This window comes from Podarcis filfolensis, assembly GCF_964270895.1.
Source record: "Podarcis filfolensis genome assembly, chromosome: 5".
Lineage (NCBI taxonomy): Eukaryota > Metazoa > Chordata > Lepidosauria > Squamata > Lacertidae > Podarcis > Podarcis filfolensis.
The window spans coordinates 29,113,380-29,136,886 of record NC_139608.1 but is presented as its reverse complement, the minus strand read 5'-3'; the positions used below and the strand labels follow the sequence as shown (position 1 = coordinate 29,136,886).

The 23,507-nt window shown below is 41.8% G+C and overlaps 2 protein-coding genes across 6 annotated transcripts in view; both read left to right on the top strand.

The window, feature by feature from the left end:
* LOC310762549 (uncharacterized protein) overlaps positions 1-2,890 on the top strand; it is a 537,990-nt gene extending 535,100 nt beyond the window's left edge. Inside the window, exon 2 of the mRNA XM_083613749.1 lies at positions 2,786-2,890. The gene's annotated coding sequence lies outside the window, so the exon portion shown is untranslated. The remainder of the gene's footprint in view (positions 1-2,785) is intronic.
* The window catches only part of NYAP2 (neuronal tyrosine-phosphorylated phosphoinositide-3-kinase adaptor 2), a 145,203-nt gene that overhangs the window by 34,878 nt on the left and 86,818 nt on the right, over positions 1-23,507 (top strand). The window lies entirely within an intron of this gene.

Below are 23,507 nucleotides of genomic sequence, written 5' to 3'. Positions count from 1 at the left end.
AAAATTATTCTGCATATGCCGTTCGTGTGAAAAATGTGTGAGAAACATGCCTTAGTCAACCACTTGTGTTCAAATAAAAGCCCTCTCCCCCCCAGATTTACTCGGGAACTTGTCTGTAAGGTTTTTATATAGAATTAAATTAATCCCTTCCAAAATATGACGAATCCAGAAATAAAAAGTTCTCTCTCAGAGCGAGAGATAGAGAGAGATACTGTTCCATTATCATTGTTTACATTTTCTCATTGAGCCATACATTTCTAAGCACCTTAGTGCAAAAATGCAAATGAAAATAGTTCAGATACCAGGAGAAAAAAACTCTCTTTGTTAACTAGGAATTGCAGCCTTGGTTACAGTATGCTATAAATGATATTTCATGCTTTTAAAAAGCTGGTGCAAAGGGGCTATAGTTTTAGTTAAATTCGAATGGCATTGTTCCTAAGTATGCCCATAATCTGCATTAAATTGAGCAGGTGGGAATGGCCTTTGGTGAAATGCTTTCTTTTCTTAGGTATTCACCTGCTTCTTCAAAACCCACATGACCCACATCCAGAAGATATCTGGATGTGTCATATGCCCTTAGCAGTCTCCATTCTCTGAGTGACACTCCATATGTAGCCAAATGGCACCACATAGCACTGGTGTGGGTGCTATGTGGTGGCGCTGTGTTCTAAACCACCAAACCTCTTGGGCTTGCTGATTGGAAGGTTGGTGGTTTGAATCCCCACGACGGGGTGAGCTCCTGTTGCTCTGTCTCAGCTCCTGCCAGCCAAGCAGTTTGAAAGCATGCCACTGTGAGTAGATAAATAGGTACTGCTGTGGAGGGAAGGTAAACAGTGTTTCTGTGTGCTCTGGCTTCCATCACGGTGTTCCATTGTGCCAGAGGCAGTTTAGTCATGCTGGCCACATGACCTGGAAAGCTGTCTGTGAACAAACACCGGCTCCCTCAGCCTGAAGTGAGATGAGTGACGCACCCCATAGTTGCCTTTAACTGGACTTAACCATCCAGGGGTCCTTTACCTTTGCTTTACATAGCACCACACACAAGAGAGATACCGGCACACAACATTTGCAGAAGTACAAATAATATTTGGTGGGGTGGACGTAAATTGAGTGTATTAGGCGGCAGGAGTCCAATAATGAAGACAGAACATGCTCAGTGGATGTGGAATGCCAAATAAATCCATAGTTTAACTATGGATAAACTCATAATTCTGGAGTAATTAGCGCAGTTACTTTCCCTCCACTTCTTAATGCTATTCTTTCACTTTTTCATTAGAATGTTCACCCTGAAGAGATTATTCCAATTATACTTTTATTTCCAGGCAAGGATTCCCAGAGCAATCTAATCAATCCAATGTAGGGCTCTTTTACTCATAACACACCTATCACCTGGTTTCTCAGGACCTGATTACTCAATTGACCACAAAATATGTAGGCGGCCCCGCTGAAAACCGTTGTATCTGAAGTGATGTGAGGCGATATGAAAGACCTCACCATTCAAACAGGAAGTTTGCCACTTGATACTGTAGTTGCCTGGTGAGGAAATAAATGTGGTTCTTTAAACTTTATTCAAAAGTTACAATACAGCTTTGTCCACTGCCATAATATCACAGAATGATCACGGCAGTCCTCAGTCCCACATCACTGTCAGGTTGGCTCACTGAAATAAATGTTTGAAGGGCCTTGTAACAGGAAACACAGCATCTTTTTTCAGTAGTCTATTAATGGCAGAAATAACTCCCAACTCTTTCAGAGTATGAAATTGAGAGAAATGCCAGATAAGCAATCAATGATCTAGGGGGGAGAATAGGAAACAAGAAATATCACCTTATCAGAAAAATCTTTGTCTTTGTAAGTCAAAGGGTCTTTTGGTCTTTTGCTCTTACATGCCTGTAATAGGAAGAGTAAAATGCTTCATTTGGTTTTACTGGAATGCACTGTGTCATCTGAAGGAGCAAAGGCACTTAGTGTTATTAAAAGAGATAATGTAATTGAATATGGTCCTAAAGCTACAAGTAGTAGAATTTGCTGCAAGTATTGATGTATGAAATTTTAAACTTGCTGGAATAATACTTATGTCACTTCCTGCGTATATTTACAGCGCCTATGAAAATGAACATTTGGTATCAGCTGAAAACCATTAAAGCATTTTTAAAGCATTAATATTCACTGCTGATTTACTTTTTATTGTAGCCTAACATGCAGAACTCCCTCAAGTAAGCATGGCTTGTAATATATTAAAATACATGTGTTGCAGGTCCAGGCTCAGTGGGGTTGCGGGTGGTGGGGCGAAGGCATGATCAGGATGCAGTAACCACAGCACAACCAACTGGGATTTAAACAGGCCACAGCTTTATTGATTACAGCTGTTAACAGGCTTTGCTGGAGGCATCAGGTGTGTAACCTGAATCAACAAACCTATCTGCTAGTTGATTATTTGGCAGGGTTATCCAAGGTTAAGGATCTCCCTATGACATACACCAAATTGGGGTGACCACCACAAGACTGCCATTTTGTGAGTTCTGTGGCCCATCAGCTCCCCACCCTGGCATCCAGCCCAAAGCACCTCCCCCGGATCCCTTTAAGGGGACACTCTGATCCTTTGGCAAAAGGATCCATCACTATGCCTTATCCGCCAGCAAGTTGTGACAACTGCATTGAGGCAGGCAAAAACCCCAAGACAGAATTTGTCTGAAGACAAAATCCTCCCTGGTCCCAAATATGGTGACTGAAGACTTCCATAATTAAAATTAATTAATTAATTTTATAATGAATGATTTTAGAGTGTTGTTTGTGCTGTACTTTTGTACTGTTTTATTGTTGTTAGCCGCCCTGAGCCCGGCTTCGGCTGGGGAGGGCGGGATATAAATAAAATTATTTATTATTATTATTATTATTATTATTATTATTATTATTATCATCATCATCATCATAGCAAGGTCTCTCCTACAGCCTGCCTGCTTAAGGTAACTGCAGTAGAACAGCGATAAAAAGGCTGGTGAATTACGGCAAAAGCCCATGAAGTTCTCACAGCAGTGCCAGTTCCATATGTATTGTCATAACAACTGCACTGCCAGCATGGACGCTATATACAAAAGCCATAGAAGCAATGCTCTTACTGGCATGGTTCACTATGGGACTAGGAGAAATCTCTAATTGCTCGTGATGCAGACATGCTATCAGTCAGAGTTATTAAAATGCATTCAACATGCATTAGACCAGGACCTATGGGATGGATATTAGATTTTTAAAATGCTGAGTCTACATATAGGTTCAAGGGAAATCTTTCAGATGGTCTGATCTTCAAGTTTCCAGAAAGTTACCCATGTTAGTCTCTGCTGCAGTAGAAACAAGGACAAGTATTGTTGCACCTTAAAGTTTAGCAAATTTATTATGGCATAAACGTTTATGGTCCACACTTTCGGTTGCACAAAGTTTAGACCTCAGCTGGAGGGGTGTTCATCAGCTCTGTGTAGTCAACTCACAACTTACATGCATTTCAACCAGTTGGAATTGCACAGATTACATGCTCTTAAGGTGGAGAGACTCCAGAGTCTGTGCAACAGTCTCCCAGAGTCAGGTAAGCAAGGCAGAGAGCTTTGCATGGGGGGAGGGGAAGGGGGGGCAGTAAGACCCATTCAGCACATCAGCTCCAGAAGACAGGATTGCTGATGTGGAGGTTGTTCCAGGGGGTTGTTTGGACTATACATGATTTCAGCTTTATGTGCAACTCCCTGGAATGTAAACCCTGTGTAAGGTGCACATAAACAGCACTTCCTGAACTATTAGGTGAATAGAGATGATTCAGGTGAGATTTGCACATTCCTGAGTTGGACTGTGCTATTAACAAGACATCTGGAATCAGATCAAGGGCTCCCTGAAATCCTGAGTTGATCTGTGGACCTAGGTGCCCAGAAAACAGTGCAATTCTAAAGCAACTGCTGCATTATTTTAAAATGAAACCAAGCTGACAAATGCCCTGAGCTTGAATGGGTGGCGGAGGGATCTTTAATTTGAATGAAAAGGCCTGAGTTTTAATCAGAATGAATTATGTTCACTGGTCCTTAACAGCTGTGATTCCCCAGCATTGTGGATATTGAGTGGACCTGGAAAGCCCCTCCTCACACATGTTAAATACCAAGGTTTTTTGCTAATTGGATTTGATTTTAGAGCCACCATTCTGCACGGCACTTTGCACAGAAACAGAAGCAAAAGGAGGGAAAGACAGATCCCCACTTAACCACATATTAGTAACCTCAGGGGTTTCACTATCGACTTATCCAAGAGTATCTTACCTATCTGCCTTTATTTCAGTTGAATCAGTCAATCTGAAGTTGTATAATAAAAAAGTAACATAAGCGACTCTTAGAGATATTGGAGCAAGTGTGGGAATTATGTAATTTATGTAAGCAGCCGTAGTTAAAAAGACCATCTGCAATAGATTTCTTTTTCAATAGTACACTGAAACTAAAATAACCCCTTGCAAATTGTCTTTGACTCTCAGAATAGATTTTGTCAATCAATGATGAAGCAACTAAAGCTACATCCAGCTAATATAAAAATCAACGCTTCTACCCCTAGTTAGTATGTTTACTTTATTCAGTATAGGGAAGTTTATGAGGAGTTGTGCCACATGCAATCTGGAGTGATAGCATAATTCACTCTCTACACTGTGCACGAGGCCATAGCGAAGCCCACACTGCGCATCCTGTTTTCTGTTAGGTCTCTATGTAAAAGCCACCTGACCCTCAACAGATAAAATGTAATGGAAAATTTGCTATTAGCTTGTGAGGCCATGATATCACAATAGGCAGCTTTGCTTGCTTGCGGCAGGGGTGCCCCAAAGTTAAAATCGTAGGATTAAATAGCCACATTCTGTGTAGAATTACAGTACCTGGAGAGTGATTTATATTATCTTGTATGTATGCTCAGCTAGGATTTAAGTGGAACTCTGCAAATTTTAAGCCAGAATTTCTAATCCAATTCTTGGTGCTGACTGTTTGACCTGTTATCATCCGAGAGAGGCATTAAGCTTAATATGAAGCCCCTGCCAATATGGATTTCCAAAGCATTTGCAGCCTTCATAGTGCAAAAGTTCATCGACTACACTTCCCCCCTGAATAGAGTACTCTGCAAGCATCAAACACTGCAAGCATAACTAACTGTTATGTTTATTGTGTAGCACTCATATGCTTTGAAAATGCCATATTTATTTATTATCAAAACCTATTTGCAGTTAGGGAAGCTAACTGCGCAATCGTGCACAATGGTCCTAAGTTCTACTGTGTTCATTGCATCTAGAATGGGTGAACCTTTCAGTTTCAATAATCTTCAGTTCTCCACATTTCTGCAGCAATTTGTAATTTATTTACTTTTTAAATCCTCATGAAGATGCATCAGCATTTTGTGATTTATTTATTTTTAAAAAGAAAATTCCTCAGCGATTTGGTGTCAAAAGCAAAACTTCTGAGACACACGCATGAAGCAGCCAGAGCAGTGAAGTGGAGTTTTGGTCAATGAAATGTTATATAGTACCACAAACTAAAACGTCAGTGTCTGAGGGCAAGGAGGCATTTAGTGCAAGTATATCTTAATAGACACATTTTTGTATGCAGTTTTGACCATTGCCCAATTTATTGCAATAAACTTTCTCTAATGCATTTTTGTATGTTACTGTATTTTCACTGTTATGTGCATTTTCTTTTTTGACACACTGCTTGGAGAAATGCACCACAAAATTAAACTATAAAAGGATACCTGTGTTGGAGTCCGTGCTTTGGTTTGAGAAGGGCGAATCAGGTAGTTTCTCATTAAAACACATCCAACATTAAATTTCTGGTGCTTAACTTATTTTTAAAGTTTTTTTTAAAGAATTCTGCTTCTTATTTTATTGCAGCTGTCTTATTGCTTGTATTTCATTGCTTTTAGTTAATTTTGCTAACTGTGCTCTATTGAAGCCCCATTGAATTTGTTAGGATTTGTTTCAGAGTAGCCGTAGTTATGATTGCACTGCTGGGTACCATTTGACTCAGATCTTAAACTGTCATCACTTTCTTCACTCCTTTTCATCTTAAAGGAGTCAATGTATACCCACACTCCAATACACGAACCTCTTCTGAAATAATTATGTTTTTAATTAGTAGTAGTATGTTCTGTAATAGAATGCCCTGTAGGGTGAACTGCTTTGAATAAGGGTGGAATTTATATTGGAATTCATATTTTTTTTCACCCAATAGCTAGATTTTATTTACTTATTCATTTGAAGTATTTCTATACCAACCTAGCATTAGCAATAATACCAGGAGTTTGGATTTGGATTTGATATCCCACTTTATCACTAGCCTAAGGAGTCTCAGATCATGAAGCTGAGGCTCCAATACTTTGGCCACCTCATGAGAAGAGAAGACTCCCTGGAAAAGACCCTGATGTTGGGAAAGATGGAGGGCACAAGGAGAAGGGGACGACAGAGGACGAGATGGTTGGATAGTGTTGTCGAAGCTACCAGCATGAGTTTGACCAAACTGCGGGAGGCAGTGGAAGATAGGAGTGCCTGGCGTGCTCTGGTCCATGGGGTCACGAAGAGTCGGACACGACTAAGCGACTAAACAACAACAACAAGGAGTCTCAAAGCGGCTAACATTCTCCTTTCCCTTCCTCCCCCACAACAAACACTCTGTGAGGTGAGTGGGGCTGAGAGACTTCAGAGAATTGTGACTAGCCCAAGGTCACCCAGCAGCTGCATGTGGAGGAGCGGAAACGCGAACCCAGTTCCCCAGATTACGAGTCTACCGCTCTTAACCACTACACCACCAGGGAAGACCACACCAGGTTCTTCTCCTCTGTAGCTCTTTGTACACCCCCAAATCTGTTCTGAAGGTTGATCCCATCCTGTAGACAGATTATGAGAGACTATGGAGGAAGAAGAAGAGTGAGTGGGAGACCACTGACCAAACAGAAATGCATTGCACAATCAGGTAGACATCCTTGCATGTCATGTCTTTTTTTAAGCAAGCAGCCTGTTATAAAATCCATATTTTGCCATCTGCTTTAAGAGAAAAGAAAAATGGGAAGGAAAACTAAAAAAAAAGAAGTCACAAATACTTCAGGCCACTTTCAAGCAAATATTAAACTTTCTCAAGACTTCATTAGCTCATGCTACACGGGGAAGAAATGCCTCTCGTCTCTTTCTCCTAACAGATCCTCCAGCAAGGTAGAATTACTAATGGCTTTTCTACAGTGAAGAGTCAAGGTGAAATTATACCTAGAGAATACCTCCTGCCTGATCTGATGCAGGCACCAGCTGCTCTACATTTCATCTCCCTCTGCATGTGACAGGCTATAAAAGAACAACCACAGGGACTGTTGACATTGCGTGCGATAGCCAGCATGATTTATGCATTGTTGTGTTGAGTCAGGAAATCGTGAACGTCAAATTAAAGCAATGTGCAAAGCTTGCCATATGACAGAAGTCCTAGTCTACGTGAACTCTTGCAGCTACAACAGTGAAACGCAACATTGAAGGAGCTGCAGCATTCTTTATGTACGGGCCTGAGTGGGGGGCTGTGCCAAATGTTGGCCCATTTCAATATTCAGGAATTAAGTAGTACATCAAGTTAGCCTGAAATATTTTTCTAACGCACCCTAATGATGGCAATGTTCACTTTTCATTTTTGCACTTGCCCCTCTTCTGCCTCTCTGCAGCTGATTTGGCACCACCCCCCACTCCATTTTCCTGGACAATCAGGAAACCTGTAGTGAATGTGAAGATGTTACAACACTAACTATCCAGTCAAATCTGGCTATGTTTGGACATCATGAAGGCAAACAAAACTATTTTTTCTGTTCTCTTTTATCCCTGCCTAAACCAGTGGGCAGTGGGACGCGTGTGGCGCTGTGGGTTAAACCACAGAGCCTGGGACTTGCCAATCAGAAGGTCGGCGGTTCGAATCCCCACGACGGGGTGAGCTCCCATTGTTCGGTCCCAGCTCCTGCCAACCTAGCACTTGGAAAGCACGTCAAAGTGCAAGTAGATAAATAGGCGGGAAGGTAAACGGCGTTTCCGTGCGCTGCTCTGGTTCGCCAGAAGCGGTTTAGTCATGCTGGCCACATGACCCGGAAGCTGTATGCCGGCTCCCTTGGCTAATAAAGCGAGATGAGCGCCACAACCCCGGAGTCGGTCACGACTGGACCTAATGGTCAGGGGTCCCTTTACCTTTTTAAACCAGTGGGCATCCTGTTAAGGTAGATTGGTAAAAAGAAAAGAAAGGGGGGAGGTTAATATTTTTTTTTATTTTGAATTACATATGGGGTACCATAATCTATTCAGGGCTTAGGGCCTCTAAAAGTCTAAATGCACCCCTGTGCTACAGGTGTATTATCTGGCATTTCGAGAGAGAGAGGCTATAGCACAGGGGGGACAGCAAGTGCTTTATATGCAAGACGTTCCTATCTGGTTAATTCCTCATACCAGCCAATTAAAAGGACCAGGCAGCAAGTGAAGTCAAATTCCTCTGACTGAGTCCCTGGAGCTGAACTGCAGCCAGTTGATGTGTAGGCAGTAATGGGATAGACCAGTCTTCTCCAGCCTGGTGCCCTCCAGACTTTCTTCTGGACTTCATCTCCCATCAGCCCCAACAAGCAAGGCTAGTGGCCAGAGATGATGCAACTTGTAGCTCAAAGTATCTGGATAGCGACAGGTTGGGGAAAGCTGGGCTAGATGGACAGAAAGTGTTGCCTAGCATATGATCCTAATACTAAGGATACTAATAGTATCACTCAGTGGCAGTGCATCTGCTCTGCATGTGAAAGGTCCTGGATTCAATCCCTGAAATCTCAAAGGGGGTCTGGAAATGACCCCTGTTTGAGATCCTGGAGAGCAGCTTCCAATCAGCAAAGGCAATAAAACTGAGTTAGGTGAACAAAAGTCTGACTCATTATCAGGCAGCTTCCTATGATCTAACAGTGCTTTCCAATCACCCTTCCAATTGTTTTGGGTTTTCTTTATACAAAATCTCCTTTACAGAGGTACCTTGGTAGTCGAATGGAATCCATTCCAGAAGTCCGTCCGACTTCCAAAACATTCGGCAACCAAGCACAGCTTCTGATTGGCTGCAAGAAGCTCCTGCAGCCAATGGGAAGCTGTGGAAGCCAAAATGGACATTCGGGTTCCAAAGAACGTTCGCAGACCAGAACACTCACTTCAGGGTCTATGGCATTTGGGAGCCAAAACATTCGACTTGCAAGGCATTCGGGACCCAAGGTACGACTGTATTTCTTTCTTTCTTTGACATCCAGAGTTTGCAGGCCAGTCCTTATCTTTTGAGCATATCTTTAAACCTTCATTATGACTGGAGTCTCTAAAACTGCAGTCCTGTATATGTCTACTCTGAAGTAAGTGCTATTGAGTTCAGTAGGATTTACTCCCAAGTAAACATGCATAGGATTGCAGTGGCTGTCAGTTGTCATGGTAAACACCTTTTCCTCTCACAAAGAACAGTGATGTTTTGTTCTTACAGTAAAAACCTGCTGTGGATCAAAGACTCCACTCATTGTCGAGAACACATCTTTCTTTCTCAGTACTTGAACATAAAAACATAATTAAACCAGAAGAAAGCAAAATTTCCTCAGGCACACCTAAGCTATCAGAGCCCAGTACTTTAAGAGACCTGGTGTTCACCTTCAGTACATTTAATGTACACCGTTAATAATGGCTGCAATTCAACAGATGACTCCATTATGCAAGATGCCCTTTCATGACTCTCCAGGGAGCTTTTGTAAGTAGGCAGTGATAAGTGTCATTTAATCTTAACCACGTCTTGCATGCCACATGTCAGGTATAAATAATATATAATTGCATAACATCTTTCCTTTGGTTAATGAAGCAAAATTATGATTGCTGGGAAAAGTTCTGTTCTTAGGTTTTTTAATTAAAAATATTTAGATTGGAATAGGGGCAAGTGTCATAAAATATTTTTTTTTTCAGGACCTGTAGGAAAATACCAGCTTTTATGTCTTACAATGTATTGTCTAAGTGATAATTCCCCCCTTTCCCTCTGCTATTCTGATTATTAATCAACTGTGTAATTGAATTGGCAAGACTTTCATTGGTAAATCAATCACTCAATATCTTTTAGTGAATTCTCACTCCTAGTAAGAGATAGTTTATAGGACGGGGATAAGGAACACCATAGATAAGGATTCTAAAATAAGACATTGAATCACAGCATTGTGGAGTTGGAAGGGATCCTAAAGGGATCCTGTAAAATTCTTACCCATCATCTAAGCCTCTAGGGCATACTGATGACAACCAAGCTGTAGCTTCCAAGGCTTGCATTGACTCTTCCACACTAACCACCTCAGACTACCCCAGTGGAGTCATTTTGTGGGCTAGAGCAATACTGAAATTCCCTTTGATGCTCTATGACCTGCAACATAATACACAGAGGTATCCAAGCACTGGATAGAGAGGCAATCTGGAACAAGAGAAACCCTGTAACATAGTCAATAAAATAAAATAAAACAAATCATCATCTGCTGGTCATCCTTTTTGGATGCCCAAATATGCTCCTGATATCAGATTTTTTACTTTTCCAGATTTTGGCAGCAGAAGCCCTAATAATAGCAATCTTTCAGAGATCACTGATATCAGAAATGTTTTAAAGTGTGGGTTTCTTTGGGGTAAAATCCAAGGATACATTTTAACAGTTCTAGAAAGTCAACTGTGTTTACTTACATACAGCAATATAGGTTAGAGAAGACTGTAGAAATAAGTCAACAGTGGCTATAATTGAGCATCCAGCACCTGTTCCTCGTATTTACCATGCTCTTAGCATGCTGTCAGTATGAGCGTCAGGGAGACATAGAGTGTGAAGCTAAGAGCCAAGAGGTGTGTGCTCTTGTAGCACAATTTTCTGTTCAGTTATCGGCACTGCTTATGTGTATATGAGAGAGGGGGAGTGTGATGAATGCAATGTATGTGGGATCAACATTATCTCAACAAACATATAAAGGGAAGACTTTTCTTTTTGGCACATTCTATAAATGAGCTAAACATTAATACTGTGGCTAAGCTTTCGGACAACTGGTTTTAATTGTGCAGATCATTATTTGTATGAATAACTGCTACATTTGATTTTCATTCATAAAGTTACTAATGCAGCGGCAGATGTTGGAGGTCTAGAATTCCAAAATGTGCTTGTACCACTGTCATTGACTCTTTGTTCGTTTGTTTTTTATTTAAAAAAAACCTCATGAAACACTACTTATTTGGCTGCTGCTATCTACCTTTAATAGGTTTAGTTACAAGCTCTCAACCATGTGTGAAAGATGCAGGCATGCTTGACTTGAAGTGTTCTGAGAAAAAAATATGTTAAAATAAAATAGAAATAAATAGTCGAGCATCGATGTTCCAAAGCCATTTCCAGAACCTAGAAAACGGGTAGGCTGCAAGTGGCCCAAGCTCCTGTTCAGTTGGTCATACTGTCTACTGCACAAAGCATTCTTTACCAACCTGACGCGCTCCAAATGTTTTGGAATGCAACTTCCATCAGCCCCAGGCAGCACAGTCATGCCCTGGAGCTGATGGGAACTGTAGTCCAAGGCACCCAGAAGATACCAAGCTAGGCAAGGCTAGAACAAAGAAACAAGAACAAAAATTTTTATCCCACAGTGAAAGAAACATCAATTGGTATATCTGACCCCAATGTTTATGCCTGCTGTGAGTGCAAAATGGGAGTAGTAGACAGCTACCAGAGTCCAGAAGTTAGTTCTGCTCCCTATGAACATTTTTTGCAGTTGCAGTTGTGTGGCTGTCATCCCAGGGAGGTTTGGGCTAACTTTGACAGGTTGCTGTTGTCACCACCAGTGTATCGCTGTCAAAGGGAACAATTTCAAAGAAATCGTTGCACTTTAGGTCATCCATTTAGTTTGACATGACTGTGAGTGCCACCCCCTTTAAGTCTACCTTCTACAATAGTATAGGATCATGTGTTGGACTCTATCCCATTGTGGTAACTATTAATATTGGAAGTGCTTCCACATTTTTTTAAAAGGCTGAACAGTTCTTTATACTGATCACTCATTCATCCTGAGCTACTGAATATTTGGGATGGGATGATGATGCAAGCGCCCAGGGCCATCTTACCCATAGGCACTAGGGGTGCAGGGCACCTGGGTGCCGGGCTCACAGGGATGGCAGGCCAAGAGTCTGGGGTCCAAGAGTCGAGTCCGGGGAAGAGCCCGCCCATTGGTCGGAGTGCCGCAATGGGCTCTGCTGCTGTGGGCGGCTCTGTGCCGTGAGTTTGGGGGCGACCGAGCCAGGAAGACGCTGAGGCAGCCAGCCGGCTCTGCCCTCCTGTACGCCTGGGACTGGGCAACCTGGGGGGGAGGGGGGCGGATCTTTGCACCCTGGCGTCGCATATGCTTAAGACAGCCCTGCAAACACCCCTTAATTCCTCTAATTTGCATAAGTATCTGTTTGAGTTTTTAACCTCTAAGCATATGGGACAGAATGGTAGTGGGAGTGCTCTTTAATCTTTCACCTTAGAAAGGCTTTCTTTGATTCATGTCTTTTCATTCTATGCTTTTTTGTTTTCTTCTACTAGATCTATATTGCTCTTGTATATTTTTTAAATCAAATTTTACTATAATGTTCATCCCTTTGGGCTAAAAAGTGAAATAATGATAATAACAATATTACAAAATATGTGAAAAAAGAACCCCTACTATCTCTGCTATACACAAGGGGAGCTGTGCTACCGGCACCTTAATTATCTGAATGTAGAATGGAAGCATGTGAATAATGCCTGACAACCTATATTTTCAAGCCACTAAGTTGCTAGTTAATTCAATGGCTTGTTGACATTATATATACCAGTTTAAAAATATATCCGACGAAATATGGCACCCATTAAGTTACAGATCTAAGCTGGTGGAATTCAAAGTGATGAATCCTTTCACTTGTGCAAGTAGCACAGCAATTGAGGCACTTCAAAGAGTCTGAGTCACATCCCCTCAGCTATTGTATAATTAAACAAAAAGATTTTGATGTAGGTTATCCTTGATCTTTAAGCAGAAATATAAGACAACCAAAGTGGAGTCTTCTGTATCCATCTTATCTAAAAAAAATAGTGCTAGGGTTGCACCTTACTGCTATAAACCATGTCAACTTGGGGACTGTGGAAAGAACAGGAAGGTTTCTTGCAATTTCGGTTCAATTTGGATGCAGGTGAATTTAAAATTCAATACTGTACTGCAACAGAACATAGACTTTTGTATATGGGGCGCTTATAGAATCATAGGCAGAGGGCCTTCTCGGTAGTGGTGCCCACCCTGTGGAACGCCCTCCCACCAGATGTCAAGGAAATAAACAACTACCTGAGTTTTAGAAGACATCTGAGGGCAGCCCTGTTTAGGGAAGTTTTTAATGTTGGAGTGGGAGAAAACAAGCTTGCTCCATCTTCCATGTGTTTGCCCTTTATATATTTAAAAATGGCTATCTTGTTAGTCCCACCTCCTGCGGTAGAATGGGGAAGGCTCTTCCTCTCACAGATGTGGCATGCAAGGTGAGAGGGAGAGAGGTTGTTTCCTTGCATGACCTAAGAACTGTCATAGGCACTCCTTGCTTCTTGTGACACTGCTTTATGTTCTGGCAAGGTACCAGGCATTATCCAATGAAAGAGATCCACTAGCACAGGCTTCCTCAAACTCAGCCCTCCAGATGTTTTTGGCCTACAACTCCCATGATCCCTAGCTAGCAGGACCAGTGGTCAGGGATGATGGGAATTGTAGTCTCAAAACATTTGGAGGGCCGAGTTTGAGGAAGCCTGCACTAGCACAAGGATTGCCTCCAGCATAGTGGGTGTTACCCTCCCTTTCCTCTCCTTGCCCCTCTGCTCCCTCCCCAGATCTGCTCTGAAAGCTTGAGGGAAGCCATGGGAGGTGGGGGTGGGGCATGAGGTGAACAGAGAGAGACGGGTACCTTTATTTAGTCAAAAGGTATTGCGCCAACAGATCATTTTAGCTGGATATCCTCACCTCTCTCACACACGGTTTCTAAGAGGTTCAAGGGCTCTTCAAGATGAAAATGTGTTTAGTATGGTTTGGAGACCCCTTCATGGATCACTGCCTTGCCGTGGCGAAGGGGCTTGAATAACTCAGAGAAGCTATGAACTATGCCGAGCAGGGCACCCAAGATGAACAGGTCATAGTGGAGAGTTTTGACCAAACGTGATCCACCTGGAGGAGGAACCGGCAAGCCACTCCAGTATCCCTGCCAAGAAAACTCCATGGACAAAGACAACAGGCATATAAAAGTTATGACGCTGGAAGAACTATGGGTGGAGGCTCGCAACATTATACAGGAGGCAGCAACTAAAACCATCCCAATGAAAAAGAAATGCAAGAAAGCAAAGTGGCTGTCCAACGAGGCCTTACAAATAGCGGGGGAGAGAAGGCAAGCAAAATGCGAGGGAGATAGTGAAAGATACAGGAAATTGAATGCAGATTTCCAAAGAATAGCAAGGAGAGACAAGAAGGCCTTCTTAAATGAGCAATGCAAAGAAATAGAGGAAAACAACAGAATGGGAAGAACCAGAGATCTGTTCAAGAAAATCGGAAATATGAAAGGAACATTTCGTACAAAGATTACCATAATAAAGGACAAAAGTGGTAAGGACCTAACAGAAGCAGAAGACATCAAGAAGAGGTGGCAAGAATACACAGAGGAATTATACCAGAAAGATATGGATGTCTCGTACACCCCAGGTAGTGTGATTGCTGACCTTGAGCCAGACATCCTGGAGAGTGAAGTCAAATGGGCCTTAGAAAGCACTGCAAATAACAAAGCCAGTGGAAGTGATGGTATTCCAGCTGAACTATTTAAAATTTTAAAAGATGATGCTGTTAAGGTGCTACACTCAATATGCCAGCAAGTTTGGAAAACTCAGCAGTGGCCAGAGGATTGGAGAAGATCAGTCTACATCCCAATCCCAAAGAAGGGCAGTGCCAAAGAATGCTCCAACTACCGCACAATTGCACTCATTTCACACGCTAGCAAGGTTATGCTTAAAATTCTACAAGGAAGGCTCAAGCAGTATGTGGACCGAGAACTCCCAGAAGTGCAAGCTGGATTTAGAAGAGGCAGAGGAACCAGAGACCAAATTGCAAACATGCGCTGGATTATGGAGAAAGCTAGAGAGTTCCAGAAAGACATCTACTTCTGCTTCATTGACTATGCAAAAGCCTTTGACTGTGTCGACCACAGCAAACTATGGCAAGTTCTTAAAGAAATGGGAGTGCCTGATCACCTCATCTGTCTCCTGAGAAATCTCTATGTGGGACAAGAAGCTACAGTTAGAACTGGATATGGAACAACTGATTGGTTCAAAATTGGGAAAGTAGTACGACAAGGCTGTATAATGTCTCCCTGCTTATTTAACTTATATGCAGAATTCATCATGCGAAAGGCTGGGCTGGATGAATCCGAAGCCGGAATTAAGATTGCCGGAAGAAATATCAACAACCTTAGATATGCAGATGACACAACCTTGATGGCAGAAAGTGAGGAGGAATTAAAGAACCTTTTATTGAGGGTGAAAGAGGAGAGCGCAAAATATGGTCTGAAGCTCAACATCAAAAAAACGAAGATCATGGCCACTGGTCCCATCACCTCCTGGCAAATAGAAGGGGAAGAAATGGAGGCAATAAGAGATTTTACTTTCTTGGGCTCCATGATCACTGCAGATGGTGACAGCAGTCACGAAATTAAAAGACGCCTGCTTCTTGGGAGAAAAGCAATGACAAACCTAGACAGCATCTTAAAAAGTAGAGACATCACCTTGCCAACAAAGGTCCGTATAGTTAAAGCTATGGTTTTCCCAGTAGTGATGTATGGAAGTGAGAGCTGGACCATAAAGAAGGCTGATCGCCGAAGAATTGATGCTTTTGAATTATGGTGCTGGAGGAGACTCTTGAGAGTCCCATGGACTGGAAGAAGATCAAACGTATCCATTCTTAAGGAAATCAGCCCTGAGTGCTCACTGGAAGGACAGATTGTGAAGCTGAGGCTCCAATACTTTGGCCACCTCATGAGAAGAGAAGACTCCCTGGAAAAGACCCTGATGTTGGGAAAGATGGAGGGCACAAGGAGAAGGGGACGACAGAGGATGAGATGGTTGGATGGTGTTCTTGAAGCTACCAGCATGAGTTTGATCAAACTGCGGGAGGCAGTGGAGGACAGAAGTGCCTGGCGAGCTCTGGTCCATGGGGTCACGAAGAGTCGGACACGACTAAACGACTAAACAACAACAAATGGTTTGGAGAACCTGAGGCCTATATAAGTCCCATGTGGTGTGCATCTTAGTCACCTGGGGACAGGTAGCACACACCAATACAGAGATTCAAACTGGAAGTCTTGGTTCTATGGCATGGCAGTCTGGAGTTACTGTATGCTACTTATTGTTGTTCTGATCTAATTAAAATCCAGCACAGTTAATTTCCTTTCTTTATAATTGTATTGCTTAGCAAGACGAGGAACAGAAGCTACTCAATCACACACCCCAATTTCCTCTTTGTTGTATTATTTATTTGCATTGAGAGATAGAGGTAGCTATAGTGTGAAATTCTAAACAAGGAGAAAGACATCAGCTCTAATTACCTGGAAATAAACATCAAAACACTTGATCCTAATTAGGAATTAGGATCCCTAATTTACTCTTCCAGTTTGTTGTGGCTTGACTTCTTTCTTATATGCAGATGAGGAGCCAATCTATCAACAGAATCACGACAAAGTACAGCAAGCACACATGAGATGCAACTGCAAAATTACTAACATCTCTGACACTTTTGCACCTGCCACAAAAAAATAGTGGAGCTGCTTTCTTCAGAAACAATACAAAACAACTTAAATTGATCATCAATCACTTATTGTGTAGTCACAGACCCACTGAAACAAAACAATCTCATTGTTTCTGTCTCTGTTATGAAACGTTAAAGTATTGTGGTTCTTATACTGCAGCCCGATAGACCTAAAAAGCAGCAGATGGTAAGTGCTGAAAACATGGTATTTAGAAGTAGGAGAACGTGGAAAGGCTAATCAGGGTCATTAGGAAAATCCCTGTCCTATGGTGCTATGGAATTGGGATGAAACTGGTGTCAGCTTCTAGGCAGGGCCCACAGTTGATGCCTACCCTGGGCCCCTTAGCTTCATTATTGAGCTGGCCCTCTAAGTAGCACCAAAAAGCTGGATCTGGTATAATTCTGGGGATTTGCGAAAAAATTAAAGGGTAGCTAAGTGCTGGGAATGGGGGATAAATTTGGTTAAGTTCAAAGTTAAAGGTGACCATTCACCCATTGACCCATTCACCCATTCCTCTACTACCACCACACCTAGATAAACCTGCCAAGGCCTATAGACAGATGAAGGAAACCTGTTGACCATTACTTCCCACAAACCTGTAGCTGGCCCTGGCCAGCCTTTCTACTTGAAACTCTGTGAGGAGGCAAAAGTGAGGTTTTTAATTTGCCCCAGTGCTGTTCCTAATTGATCACTGCCCTCCTGCCCACTAGGGCAAACTAAGCACCCCCTTTCCAGCAGATTGTATGTTAAAATGCAGATCTATTAGCACAGCATGGGTCTGAAGGACCTGGTAGTGGAGGCCTTCTTCCTTTGTAGCACAGTGCAACCTTGTTCAAGTGCACCCCATATACTGTTTTGATGTGCAGCCCATGCTGTCATGATCTCCCCTGTTTTCTTTTCCTGCATATCTCCTTCCTGTAGATACATAGGTACACAGGAGCAGCTTGTCAGGTCAGGTGGGGCCACTATGTTAGCTTCCCAACAGGTGAGACGCTGTCGCTTACCGGGAAGAGAAAAGGTAAGGCAGGTCGGAGGTCAGTGTTGTGCAAACACATTGGTGGAGCCAATCCAGCACTCCCGCTGGTGTGTTTGCCCCGCACCAGCCTCCCCACTGCCTCATCCCTCCCTCTCCCGCTTCCCATAAGCAACAGCAACCCACCTGCTGGGTAGCTTGCCTAGCAACTCCACTGCTTCTGCTGCTATGTATCTTAAATTGTACATGAGATTGGGGGGAAAAGCTCTTCTAAGAATACTTTAATATTCATGTTTGTGACTACTAATTAAACTTTAAAATTACTCTATAACTCTTGAAGGCATATGCCTTAATGCAGTGTGCAGGGATTTAACTATGTGGGTCAAACGATGCTCCAGTCAAAAGCATATCATCAGTATCCCCACCCCCTGGGCTTGGGGTTCTTTCACCATTAGGAAGTTCAAACTGGGAACAAAATACAATGAGAGGATCTGCTGGAATATACAGAACAGCAAGAGTGTGACAGCCAATACTCTTTTCTTAACTCAGTGTTAAAAAAAAAAAAAATCTAATTCAAGAGAAACTAATGGTACATGTTTTGGGAGAAGTGCCAGCATCAATTTTATAGTTTTAGCAGCTGAAGATTTAGGCACCATTTTGTAATAAAAAATTCAACGCAAACTACTCTACACTTTTCACATGAAATCTTTCCTGGAAAGTTACAATTGTGTGTTAAATATTTATTAGTTATTTGAGAGGCTGGACTAAATCCATGGCAGCACTTTTAATTATTGAATGAACATCCAGGGCAGAAATAGGAATGACTTCAGCGGTAAATGCTGGGGTTCCCACAGGTACGTAGGAGGCATGCACTACGCTCCAAACTCTTTATGAGGTAAATAGAAGATTGCCAAGCCTGTGTTTCCTTCATAATGCTCACACCAGGGCTGGCATTAGAATAAGCAGGTGGGAAACACTTAACCCTTTCCCTACCTGTTGATGTCTAAAAATGCCCCTACTTCACCCAGCAGTAACTGTTTCCTGCAAGTAGGCTCTGCACCTAGAATTAAACCTGGCTGGGTGGGATGAGGTGGGTGGCCTCAGGGATATGATTTCATTATTATATATATATATATATATATATATATATATATATATATATATATATATATATATAAAATTTTCATACCACCCTTCATCTGTACATCTCAGGGCAGTTCATATAAAAATGCAAGATAAAAACACACAAAATGCTTAATAAAAACAAGGAGAAAAAACAAACCAATTACTGCCTCCCATAAATGTTCAACATCCTGCCTCCCACTAACCAGTCCCCATTTACATCCTCATTATCTCAGCAAACACATCCTCCCAACCCAAAATTTGAAAATGTCTCTTTTCACTTTCATTTAATACATTTCCAGATAGAATCTGCTTACCAAAAACACGGTGTTCATCTGTCAACACTTGGTGTTTCTAATACCAATTAATCATCCACCAGCTAAAGATATATTTAATACTTATTACTTAAATATTAAAATAACATATACTGCATGCTATTTTAAACACTGAAATGTAAAGAGCTTATATTATTGCTCTTGTTAATCATTATTATCATCATTATTAGGTTTCTTACCCACCCTTCACCATAAGGGCATTCACAACAATGTAAATATGCAATACTATGTTCTGGTTTCCTTCCCATCCTCTTCCCTTTCAAAGCTACAATGGGTAGTTAAGCATTGTAATTTTACAAATAGTTAGCCCTTAACTAAACTGAAAAGTGTCTTCCTTTGGTTCAGAACCAGTCTCTGCTGTCATCATTTCAAGAAGGACACTGACAAACTGGAACGTGTCCAGAGGAGGGCAACCAAAATGGTCAAAGGCCTGGAAACGATGCCTCATGAGGAACGGCTAAGGGAGCTGGGCATGTTTAGCCTGGAGAAGAGGAGGTTAAGGGGTGATATGATAGCCATGTTCAAATATATAAAAGGATGTCACATAGAGGAGGGAGAAAGGTTGTTTTCTGCTGCTCCAGAGAAGTGGACACGGAGCAATGGATCCAAACTACAAGAAAGAAGATTCCACCTAAACATTAGGAAGAACTTCCTGACAGTAAGAGCTGTTCGACAGTGGAATTTGCTGCCAAGGAGTGTGGTGGAGTCTCCTTCTTTGGAGGTCTGCTTAAAGAGGCTTGACAACCATATGTCAGGAGTGCTCTGATGGTGTTTCCTGCTAGGCAGGGGGTTGGACTCGATGGCCCTTGTGGTCTCTTCCAACTCTATGATTCTATGATTCTATGATTCTATGATCATTGCTTCTCTGCTGGGGAAAAAGTTGTGTGCCCTGCCCTCACACCTGTACTGATTCTCTCACTATCTTCCTCCTTTGCAAAGAAACAATGGCCTTGCAATCATTGCAGTTTTGCCAATGCTTAGCATTTAAGTGCCATGCCAAACAATCTGAATTTCATGGAGATTGTTCCCTGATAGGTAAGTACAATATGGAGGCCTGAGTTGGTGCCTCACAGGAGTATTAACAAGGGCAACCATACATTTCCAGACCTATGGGATAATAGAATTACCCTTCATCAGCTTAGCCACTTTTCCAGAATTTGGAATAAGGTGGAGGGGTATCAAGTGGACTGAGACTGGGGAGACCAGGCTTAAAATCATCCATGAAACTCACTGTGTGACCTTGTGTGACATCTAGAGGGCATCAGGTTCATGAAAGCTGCTATGCATATTTATCTAGTAATTTTCTTCTAGCCACAGGTTATGTATAGGGTTATGTATAGGTTTGCACTGCACATTTTTCTTCTTAGGACTATTTCCCGCCCCATATTTATAAGGATATATACTCCATATCCATCTTCTGCTATTCTCCCTCTTCTTGTAACAATAATTTTTCTGACTTTGCCCATCTTGTAAACATCCTGGTGTATTGGAATCAGGCAAAGCAAAGACACGTCTGTATTGATTTATATGTATAGTGACATTTACAGTTTGTCGGTGCTCAAAGTAACCACAAATGATTTGATCTGAGAATGGATTCAAGTTCTGAGGCCCAGCCTCAAGAATAAACAAGAGCTGCAAAATGGGGTTTGAAGGATATGATGATGATATATCCATAAGCAGACGTTGTTCAGACTTTTGGATGTGAGTCATGATCCGCCAAAGTCAAGCTACACACTGAAATATGCTTCCATGCACAAATTTCCTTGGTGTGCTGGGTACACACACACACACACACACACACACACACACACACACACACACACCAGTGGAACACGACCACCCATCTGGTGCACACCTGTATCATGATTCATTTCCAGATGTGAAGTATTCAGTTTGACCTCTGTTCACAGGGCACAGTTGAGATGGACAGGCTTTCTCACCTATCTTGCAATGAGAAAGAGAGAGAGAGGTTTTATTAAGTTTTCTGTTTTACAGTTTAAGCTTTTCATTTTGGATCCTTAAGATATCAATGACTTCCCTTCTCTTTCCAGGGTTCATTTTACATATCAAAAATCCCTGTATATTTTTCAAAAGCTATACCATTCAGTATTCCATTGCTCCATCCATCAAAACTTATTTACACTGTTGAATTTATCTTAATGCTGCCAGCATTTACAGCTGTATACAATTATTTCCCATATATTCAATAAAAATTTTCCAGTCTTCTTTAAACATATGTTCTTCTTGTTCTCTTATTCTGTATGTTAAGTCTGTGAGTTGTGCACATTCTGTCAACTTAATTGCCATTCTTCTTTAGCTGGGACCTTGCTCGTTTTCCATTTTTGGGCTAACAAAACACAGGCCGCAGTAGTAGCCATACATAAATAAACTTTTTTGACACCTGGGAATTTCAGTCTGAATTATCCGCAACAAAAAGGACTCTGGTTTTTTGGGGACCTATGTTACAATCCTGATAAGAACCAATAGTCATGCTCACTATCTTGTTGTTTTTAACATATTTATATCCCACGTCAGTACCTTTTCAAAGCAGTCAGAGCAGTAGTTTAGACAGTGTTGTGTGTGGACTATGGCTGCGTATACTTTAATAGCTTGAAACACAGCTAGGTTGTTATTTTTCTCAATTCATATCAAAGCTGGTTTGGGTAAAAATGCAATATAGATGCAGAATAAATATGGATAGTGACTAATGCTGTGTGCACAGTGGTGAGAGTGCACTAGTTGCAAAATAAATGGGAGCATGCACACAACCGGTATCTGAATAGGCACTGTGAGATTCAAGGGACAAGATCATCCACTTGCAGCCTCTTCAAAGGACAGAGACCTTTTTTAGGTCTACATGCTGTTTATGAGATCATCTTGAAAGTCTGAATGAGAAAAGATGGCACCAGCAAGTCCTTCCAAGCCAACAGATTGAGTTAGGGCAGTTATTATTATTATTATTGCTGCTGCTGTTATCAAATTTATTGCCACCCTTCACCAGCAGGTCCCAGGGCAGGTTACAACAATGTAAAAATCAAAATTAAAAACAGTTAAAACAAATTGCAGTCCCAGGAATAGTGTTGGGTAAATGTCACTTTTGCACCATTTATTTGAGTTCGCCAGCTGGACCCAATTGCAAAATGGTGACTCAAGAGGCAGAGTCAGTCCATCATAATTAGTAAAGTCATCAAAATTCTTAATTAGCTGGTTTGTACTGTATATGAATTTGTTCCGCTGTAATACTCATAAGGGCCCACAAAAACCTGGAGCTGCCTGTGATGTGAGCTAAAAAGCCAACAGCATTGCTAATGTACGTCTTCCTTATTGTGAGCTACCTGCTCTCAATGAAACTCTCATAAGTTGCTCTGAATTATGTGACTAGATCTCTGGCCAAGCAGTCTCTTGTTGGTGAGCATCTTCTGTTGAGGCTGATCAATTCTGTTTGACTGCAAAAGTTTTATGAGGCTGCTGTCCACATTCCAAGGCTAAAGCCTTCTCTTGTCTCCAGATACGGTGGAGGGAAGGTAGAATTTCCCCGTGGCTTTCCCCCACGGCTGACATTATCAAAGCATGTGAATTTCCAAAGAGGTACAAGAATGTGTGTGCACATGACACCAGCTTTGGTGGAAAGGCCATAGCTCAATGGCAGAGCACATGCTTTGGATGTAGGAGGTCTCTAGTTCAGCCCCAAAGCGCCTCCATCTTAGTCTGGGCATATCTTCTGTTTGAAACCCGGAGCTAAATAGAAGGAGCGAAGCTTCGTTATAAAGCAAAATCTGAATTTTACCAGGCAAAAATGATCCAGGCTGCTCCCATTAAAATGTATTGTGCCAGCAGTGATGCTATAACAGTATATCGAGACTGATTTGCGTCAAAGATCCAGGTTTTAATGGGTTTGTCATCTCAGTCAATGAAAAATATCATGCTAGCTTTTCTGGATCAGTTAGTGTGTGGTGTAAATATTTAGCATCATTAATCTACCAAATGGATCCTATTTCAATTCTTCTGTAGTGCAGCAAATAGTCTCCCATCCGTGAAATGCTTCATAATCTTTAATATCTCTTTACTCTTTGGGTCTGATGTTCCTACCTTCATTTGTTTTTGTGTTTTCCAACACAAGGCAATGCTGCCAAGAAAAGGGAGCACTGTTGGCTACCCTCAGCTTCTGCTCTTGCACTGCCAATTCATCTTCCAGCTCTGGCAACATCCTATGAGCTTTCCA